Source organism: Gallinula chloropus, assembly GCF_964237585.1.
Source record: "Gallinula chloropus genome assembly, chromosome: 10".
Taxonomy (NCBI): Eukaryota; Metazoa; Chordata; class Aves; order Gruiformes; family Rallidae; genus Gallinula; species Gallinula chloropus.
Genome location: NC_140095.1, coordinates 4955201 through 4963254, shown reverse-complemented (window position 1 = coordinate 4963254; position 8054 = coordinate 4955201).

Sequence of the window (8054 nt, the reverse complement as noted above, 5' to 3'; positions counted from 1 at the left end):
ATAAATAAATTAAACAAATTTACTTCTGTCTTGATGAGCAATAAAACCTGAAAATTGTTTACAAGTAAAAAGCTAAAAATAGCAATTTTAACCACCCACTTCTACTTTGACATTTCTGCCAGAAGCACCAATCTCTTCAGGGAAGAGTCAGTAAAACAGGAGAACAGCTAATGTTATCCATGCGTTTACCCGTCAGTGACCAGCTGACTGGAAACACCAAGGTCACCCAGACAAACTTTTTAGGAGGGAGAAAAATAAACTGCATGAATATGTGCATTTTCTCTAAGTGCAACAGCATTTGAGCAGAAAACAACTAACACGATCCCAAACACACTTTGTGAAGCCCTATGTTTAAGGCAGTAGAACAAAAAAAGGAGTATTAGTATAATTTAGGCTTTCTGCTCAGAATTCAAGAAGCAAAACCTAAACTGAACTCTCCTGAGCATCAAATTAGCACATCAACAAACTAGTCCTCTTATCAGGCTTTATTTTTTCTTTTAAATTGGAGTCTAAACTTCACACCTGATGGAAAAACAAACCACAAAACAACAGTTTCATTCAATTTTGAGCTTGTTAAACAGTGTGATTAAGGGAGGGGAACTAAAATTTTCAAAGAAACATATTTCTTGTTCGAGGAGTATGAGAACAACAGATTTTAACAAATTTGCAAGCAAATTCTTCTTGAGTTTTTTCTCTCTGCCTTTGCCTTTCAAAAAAGCCTCTCACACTTCAGAAAATAAAGCCTTAAGTGCTACATTTTATTCACAGATTCGATACTTGCTGAACAAGAATAAGGTACTGCCAAGTTCTCCAATTCAAGTCGTAGTCCCCATTTTGCTCCACCTTTCAGAGGTGACAGAAAGATAAAAACCACTTTATCATAGAGATGAAGTGAAGCAGAGAAATAAAAACTAACGCCTGTGCACCTTTAACCTTTTTTTTTTTTTTAATCTAAACAGAAATTTGGGAGTTTTGTTTAATTATATTTCACTGGCTTGTGGCTCTTCCCCACCCCCACCTCCCTCCAAAAAAAAAATACCACTAGGAGAAAAGACACTTTAATAGGAAGGCAATAAGAAAGCTTTTGTAAACTGACAAATTGCAATAACTTCACACCAAAAGAACCGAGCCTTTTACTTTTTGTCTTTCCACCCAGCCTACCATGAATCAGGGGAAAAGAACACACCTGAGTATCATGCCCAAATTACCTGTCTCTCAAGAGACAGATGAGAAAATTCTCTTTCTTAGTGACAAAGGGAACAGTCTTCTGAAATAAGAGATCATCAGGAGAGAAACTGCATGCAAACACGGGTATATTACAGCACAATCATGCTGTAGAATGACGAGAGAAATGAACGAGAAATTCACTTGAGTGTCATAAACGTGTACATAGCATCAGAAAATACCCATAGGGGACTTAAAAAATAAAACCCAACAACACCACAAAGGCAAACCAAACAACTGTCAAGCAACCAACCCAGGTGTCTTAAACAGGCATTTGATAAACTGAGAGTATTAGGACCTTACAGCTTTTTTTGTCTCCCCAGCACTGCCTGAGTCATCTTTTGGCAAATGATTTTAACATTCACTTTTCACCTGATAGATCTTCTTGCTCGTACAATCCATTTTAGAGGCATAACTTGTTTTCTTTGCTAAGATTTCATTTCCTCCCATCTCACAACTTGATGAAATCTATTTCTTAGTTCCTCATCTCCCAGTGAAAGCTGACAACAAGTATCAGACAAAATGTAGCTGTCCCATATGAAGTAATTCATTTCTGTCAAAGATTAGACCTTTTTTTGCTTAACATAAGATGACTGATATTGTTCTGCAAGATCCAAAAGGGACAATTTAACCACTTATGTACCAAGAGAGCTTGAGGAACAGCTTTTCTCCTTAAAGCACATGGCCCTACAGGGGAAAGCAGGTAAGAGACAGAGGCGACTGGATGGCCTGTTCATCTCCCATCTGTTTTGAAGCTTTGATTTGCTACTTTTAGTCCTAAGCATGTATTTTTCACTATTCAACATTGTGTAAAATAGCAGTATTATAAAATTACATGAGCAATTCTCAGCACCTGAAGCTCATTCTCTACCCTACGCAGCACAGGAGCCCGAGGCACGCGTCTCTGTTAACCCCTCCTGCTCAGCTCGCTTGGTGTTTGTGGCTATTTGTGACTTGAACTGTAGTGATTTGTTTAATATTTTTTTTAATTGCAATACAATTCTCATGCGACCTCCCATTTACGGTAACAAAGGGCACAACTCACCCACCTGGCCTCACCACGCAAGCTCAGCATCCGGCCCTCCGGGGAACAGCGGAACGGGCGCTTGTCCCGCCATGGGCAGGACAAGGTGGCTCCGGCTCTGGGAGCATCTACTGCTCGGGCTGCACCGAGCAGCGCCTTGGAGGCGAGTGCCCCTCACATCCCTGCCCCACGCACCCCAGAGAAAGCCTGAAGCCCGCCAGTACATCTCCCTGCCCCTCGGGCGGCGCGCACCCACGGCCACCCATTCCTTCTTCCAGAAGACTGCTGCCCTCTCCCCCCCACACCCCGCCTCACTGAAATGGAGGGGCCGCCCCGCCGCTCACCTCCGCGCCGGCGGCCGGGGTTCGGTGCTTCCCCGCTTACGCTCACGGCTGCAAACACGCGGTAAACTTGCTGCTACCATGAGGTGACAGGCTCCAAGGTGCGGGCTGGCCCTGGGGGCTGCGGTCACATCTTCCCTCAGAGCCCGGGTCGCCTGAGGGAGTGCGAGCAGCGGGGCAGGAGGAGAGAAGCCGTGTGAAGGAAGGGTGTGTGCCCCGGTGCCTCTCGTGAGCCCTGAAGAGCTCTTACCTCACAAAGGTAACAACCTTCACAACCTAACAATGTTTTCTGAGGAGAAAGCAGCGAGTATGTTCTCCACAACCCTCCTGGTGAAGGGCACCTGAGCTCGTTGTGAGTTTACTGAGCCTACAAGGATTAGGAAACTACCGGCTAACTTGCAGAGAAAGACCAAACCCGAAATGTATTTAAAAGGGTAAACTCCCTCAGGACTCGTTGGCAAAGGAAAGGTCTGGTGCTGTAATTTGCTGAGCAGGCCACAAGAGCAAGCATAGCAAATTGTTTAATTAATAACGCTTAACTGAACTGTATTTTACAAATGGACACCAACAAAAAAGAGATGTGAGGCAAAGCTGAGCTTAAAGTTTTCCCAAAGAGATAGATGAAATAGAGAACAAAACATTTTGGTGCTGGCATCTGATGTTTTCCTCAAGAAGTAGAGCTTGATGCCAAAAATACTCGTTTGAAAGGTTAATTAGATTCTCCATAAGCGTTTCAATTACAGGAATGAGACATTATCCCATTTAATATGTATCCCGACACATCCTATTTGTTTCAGATTTTCTCTGCCACAAGATTTTTCTTTTGTAGATAAGCATTATTAATCGTAACGTCCTCTGACAACTTCATGTTTACAACTTAGATCACCTCTGGAGGCAAAGGGCTACTCTAATCAAGATGTTTAGTTAAAGTTGTTTACCTCTTCCCTCAGCAACAGGAAACCTGCTCCATTGAAGACGCTGCAGTAGCCCAGAAGTGAACTATATGCTTCATAGTGCGCTATGTGTTTCTCACACCAAACCTTAAATCTGAATTCTGCGAGATGAAGCTGTACTTGAAGACCCAGGATACCCTCTGAGTAGCCATGAATTATATACAGAGCTGCCCAACCTTGTTAACTGCACAGGATTAGTCATGCAGAAATTCTGGTACGTAGTGCACCCTCTGGATTTCATTCTAGTTTCAAATTACATGGAATTAGATGTAGTTAAATAAGCATTTGTGAGATCAGAACTGTTACATATTTTTAAAGAACATTTTCTTTCTGAAAATGTAGTTTATCAAGATCAGAATATTTTGCAATAATATTCCAGTTTTCCTTACTCCAAATTAGTAAATGTGACAATGTTTCAGCACGGTAAAAATATTTAGTTTGAAATTCATTACTTCAATTTCAGTTAAGTTTATATAAAAGAAAATTAATAGAGTGATTTTAGTAAGTTCCATTTCAACTCAAACACTTCTGAAACACTGTAAATCAGTGACAGATGAATAAAAGGCAGTGGAAGTTATTTGGGGTTAGAATTTTGAGAACAAATAGTGCAACCACTTTTTCTGCAGATACCATGTCATTGAACAGCCTGCACTAGGATGTGGGATTTTTTTTTCCAAAGATCCATGTATAATTTTACTGCTGAATTTAACAAGGGCAGAATTCCACCCAACATCTACCCTTCCTGTGGGATAAAATTTGTGAGAGAAGATAAACTGATACATAAAAATGCAACAAGCTTTACAAGATATGTGTTTTCTTGCTTTATGGCTTTCATTCTTTGGGTTTTTTTTTCTATGTGTCATTCTGAAAACATCTGATTAGCATACAGGATGAGTTTCCTCAGACTGTTCAAATTAAATCCAAACAAAATTTGCCAATACTGAGCAGACTGACACAATGTCTCTCTGTTTCACAGATCTATAGCACTAAGCCTAAATTAGTACTCATTCATATAAATGGTGATAGTTCTGTTGTTTTCAACAGAAGTAGTAGGACTAGATCTCTGGTAACAGAATCTAAGGAATCATGTTTTGGAGAAAAAAAACCCCAAAGAACAACCCCCCCCAAAAAAAAACCCAAACCACATTTTTTTTTATGAAGTTTGCAGCGTTTTTCAAAAATGTCTAGAAGATGAGATAAACTTGGTGTTGAAAAAAACCCCAAAAAACTAATAAAAATCTCTGTCTCTGCTTCCTTATCACTACAACTTTAGTCCACTTATATGTCATCTTAATGGATGAATGACCAATAGACTTAGTAAGTTCACCAGCAAGCAGACACAAGGTGCTTAAACAAGAATCTAAAAGATCTGCAAGAACTATGACACCCAAGGTTTTACTAGCTGGACATTCGTAAATGATCAAAGTATTTCTAAGAAATTGCAGTCTTTGAAATGGAAATAACAGTTCTCCTTTATCTTAAATTTTACCTTTACACAGGATTGGAAAGTTTTGTTTTCTTTCTTAAAATAGGTTATGTCATGATTTTAATCCAGTCTAAAACTCCCTCTGTTCTCTTCATTCACCTCCTCTCCTAGTGTTAATCCTAATCAAAGACAGAAGTCCCATCCCTGTGGGCATTAAAAGGAATTGTTTCCCAGTTTTCAGGATTTGAAACTTCAATTATTTTTGCAATTATTTGCTAAAATTAATTTCTGATCTTGTTCTATAATCCCAGTTATAGTTTCTGATCAATTATTTGATGCAACTTCAAAACAACAAATCTTAATTTGCGCCTCATGCAACATAATGTTTTATTAGTGCTCTAAGTGGTGGCTATTGGTATCTAAGAAAAAAAACACAAACCAGCAAGTCTTCCTTTGGGATTTAAATCCCTTGGCAATTCTTGGATAACAATTTAATTAGCAAAATTATCAAGGGAACACTGTGCACTATTGCAGTATTTCGCTAGTTTTCCGTTTCCTACAGGCAATGCTTCCCCCCACCAGACCTGAAAGGTAGATCTGATTAAGTTATTGAAAAGAACAACGAATCATCTCTTAAGGGATCTAGTTGCAGTCATTTTAAAATTTGCAGAGTAGAGAAAGCACCTAGGGTGCATACAGGTCATTCAAATTAATCAAATATTAACAACTTAATGAATAAGACTGGATGTGGCAGAAGGGGGTTGCATGTGCATGTGTGTCTAGTCATTCCATCTGAAGTTGCTATTGACTTGCTTTTTAGTATTATGTTCTTACCTGGTCTTTCTGCAAGCTGAATATTCAAAGAGAATATTTTCTGCTTTTGTACCACATTTGAGAAATCACATAGGCGCCCGGTAGGGTAGTGGCTCACATCCAAACTGGTTGGAGAATAACAAAAACCTGTTGCACAGTGAGGTGCCTTTGTTTCTTGACTTACTACCCTTGTTCCAAGGGAGATCTTTAAAGCAAATTCTGGATGAGTAGCAGCAACTGATAGAAACAACAATCAGGAGTCAATGATACTAGGTACAAGCTGAGATAGAGGCATGGGGCTTTCATGACCAAATCTATGTTAGAACCTCACATTCACAAAGAGCTTGACTGCAATTGGCACCTGCAAAAAAAAAAAAGTAATTTGGAAAAGACATTGCAAAGATAAGGTTAATGGAATTTTCCTAAAAGCAAATCCTCAGGGATTCTCTGTTAAAGGAACCACTTTCCACTTTGGATCTCAGTTTATTTCAGTTATCAGTCTTAGGAATTTAAGCAGGCTTCTAACAATATAAAGTGTACAAATAATATGCAGCCTTCCTTGAACTCTTACAAATTATCCAGTTGTGAGATTCAAGTGAAAGATCTCAAAACAGCATCATCCAAAGAGCAGAACTATTTCTCCCTACAAGGAAACTTCAAAGTGAATAGCAATGGACTGTTTACGATGAAGTCACAACAGAAGCTATGTTGACTTTCCCATTTCATTCAACTCGAGACCTCTGTCTGAGAAGGAAGATACTAGCTGGAGAGCCATAGATGATGTAGAGCTAAAAATAAATGCATAACAGATACTATGGAAACCGACAAGATTACAATGAAATTGGTAGAAATTAATAAGGTAGAGGGCAAACTGAGGAGACAACAAATGAATGACCCAAGTCACCCGGACACTTGTAGGTAAGAAATTTGCTAACTTTTGCTTCTTTTCTGTATTTTAATGGAGTGCTTATAGAATACTTTTACAGATGGGAAAAATGAAAAGACTTTGAACAAATAGTTTGTCCAAAAAAAAAATCCCTCCACAGAGAAGTGTGATGAAAATATTTTATTCACTTTAATAGAATGCTCAAAGGAGATGGCATTTTCTAATTTTAGTGCCTAAAATAGAAAATATGATATACTGGAACATGATGGGAGTTAGGGACAGCTATGTTGAAACTGTACAGTGGGAAATGCAATCACATTATAAAAAGAATAAATTCAGACTTGTGGACTGAGGGTAAAAGGCTTTTCGTACCAAGCAGTGCTTTTTGTTTCAGATGCAGGTAACAGAATGCAAGCCATTGATTATGGAGTGCTCTCATCACCTCACAGTGAGATGAATGTTTCAGCTCTCACCAACGGTCTGCAGACCTTAGGTAAAACCCTCGTTTATATCTCTAAGTTAAATGGGTTCATCGTGCACAAAACCAAGACACACATTATTCATATGCAAGTCAGATAGAAAACCATGAAGCTACTTTTGAGTCATGTGACAGGCTATTGTACATCCTGTTCCTAATATTTTGTTATGAAATAGAGTATTTGAGACAGTTCTTGGAGCTAGTGTCATATATTACATGGGCATTCCTTTCTTGTCTGGGTTGTTGGGCAACTATTAAAGTAATGCTGCTTAGTTATTTGTTACTATACCTGAGAGAGGTCAGTGCCTGGCTGGCATCCTATATATAGAGAAGATGATAAATTTGTTAGGACCAACAGTCATTTGAGTCTTAGTAAGAGCAAAGAGTCTTGGGAGCAAAGAAAGTGCATTTGCGAAAAGCAAAATTATCCCAGAGTTTTTGTTCATGATGGCTGATGATGACATTGAACTTTTATTTTACTCAGCATACATTCTATATGATTGGATCCTGTTTAAATGCTATTATGTAGAGAGATATGTGTAAACATAGCTATAAATGGCTTGTCCCTCTTTATTTCATTTGTCTGTAGCCACACGTGGACAGAGTGTTACAGAATAGATTGCATTGTGAAAAACAATGCAGGACTCTGATCTATTCATTTAGCAGTATAAGATGCAATCAATAATCCTGGGCTTTCTGCCGTTCCCTCTGTGAGCTACACAGCTTGCCTTTCCTCTAAGTTATTGAGCAAGAAGAAAAAAAATTATTATTTCATCTATAATTCTATCTGTATTGGTATGTGAATTCTATAAAGATGTCCCAGTTTGGATTACATTTTGAATTTAAAGTTGCATGTGCCATTTTGCAACAAGGGAAACAGGATTTTTTTTTTTTTTCTGGCCTGTCTGT